Below are 1,746 nucleotides of genomic sequence, written 5' to 3' on the forward strand. Positions count from 1 at the left end.
CGCGGTGCCCCCGGGGCGGCGGCCGCCGGTGCCCCGCTCTCCTCCTCCTCCTCCTCCTCCTCCTCCTCCTCCTCCTCCTCCTCCTCCTCCTCCTCCTCCTCCTCCCGCACCTCCCCCGCACACGGCACAGCCTCTCCCCGCTCCCGCCGCTCCTCGCCCCGCTCAGTCCCTTCTCCAGCGATTTTTTGGATGGGCGGTGGCGGGGGGGGGGGGCGCCCAAAAAGCTTCTCTGTGTGTGCGTGTGTGTTTGTGTGTTTGTCCCCCCCTCCAGCGGCCCCACCGCAAAAGGAACACCTGCCAAGCACCCGTTACCTGCCCGGGCATCCCCTGCCACCCCAAACCCCCCCGAACCCCTTTTCTTCCCCCCTCGGGGCTGTCGCACCCTCGCCGCGGTGTCCCCGCACCCCCCTGTCCCTGCTCCTCTCACCTGCTGCCCGAGGCTTTCCCGGCCGCCAGGACAAGGAGGCAGATGCCGTTTTCCAGATCCAGGTTTATAAAGACACCCCTCTCGTCCCCGCACCCACCGCTCTGACCCTCTGGAACCGCCACGGCCTCGACAGCCGGTTAAAAAAAAAATCCGGGAAAAAAGCCTTTGAGCCGCTCCAAACATCGGCGAGGAGGGAAACGTGTTCCCTCGTCAAAGGGAACATCGAAACACTCCGTGTAGAAAAATAAACCACCGAGATTTGCAGACTTTTAAGTGGTTTTCATTCACGTACCTCGATCCTCCGTGAGCCCGCATTTAAATGGGTTGGGAAAGAAACAAATTTTCCTGTGGGTAAAGAAAAAAAAAAATCCTAATTTTCTAGGTGCAGGCAGAAGAGTGGAGGCAGAGTTACCTGCCAGAGCTACCCTAGTTAAAAAAATGTGGTTAAACAGTTTTATATCAGTGTCTATAAATCCACTTTTTTTATATATTCGAGAAGGGGAAGAGGGGACACAGAACACGGGTTTGGAATGGGTGGGAAGGGGGAAGGTGCAGCCCACGGGAGGTGGGAAATCCTACGGAATAAATCATCCCAGCAGGTTAAAAACCTGCTCTGCCAAAAAAATAAACGGGCAAACAAAGGAATGATCCTGCAGCTCTTTTGTGTTTGCCCGGGGGCGCTTTGGTAGGGAGACAACAGAACGGAGGCTGCTGTGGTCAGAAGGGATGGTTCTGGAAAATTTAGGAACAGAGGCTCCGGAAAATTTAGGAACAGGGGTTCAGGAAGATTTAGGAAGAGGGGTTCAGGAAGGTTTAGGAACAGGGGTTCAGGAAGATTTAGGAACAGGGGTTCAGGAAGGTTTAGGAACAGGGGCTCATGAAATTCAGGAAGAGGGGTTCAGGAAGGTTTAGGAACAGGGGCTTGGGAAGATTTAGGACAGAAGCTCCTGAAGATTTAGGAACAGGGGCTCATGAAGGTTTAGGAACAGAGGTTCAGGGAGATTTAGGAACAGGGGTTCAGGAAGATTTAGGAACAGAGGCTCACGAAGGTTTAGGAACTGGGGCTCAGGAAGATTTAGGAACAGGAGCTCATGAAATTTAGGAACAGAAGCTCCTGAAGATTTAAGAACAGGGGTTCAGGAAGATTCAGGAATGGAAACTCCTGAAGATTCAGGAACAGAGGCTCATGAAATTTAGGAACAGGGGTTCAGGAAGATTTAGGAATGGCTCAGGAAGGTTTAGGAACAGGGGCTCATGAAGGTTTAGGAACATGGGTTCATGAAGATTTAGGAACAGGAGCTCATGAAATTTAGGAACAG

Source organism: Pseudopipra pipra, chromosome 2 (assembly GCF_036250125.1).
Source record: "Pseudopipra pipra isolate bDixPip1 chromosome 2, bDixPip1.hap1, whole genome shotgun sequence".
In the NCBI taxonomy this organism is placed as follows: Eukaryota; Metazoa; Chordata; class Aves; order Passeriformes; family Pipridae; genus Pseudopipra; species Pseudopipra pipra.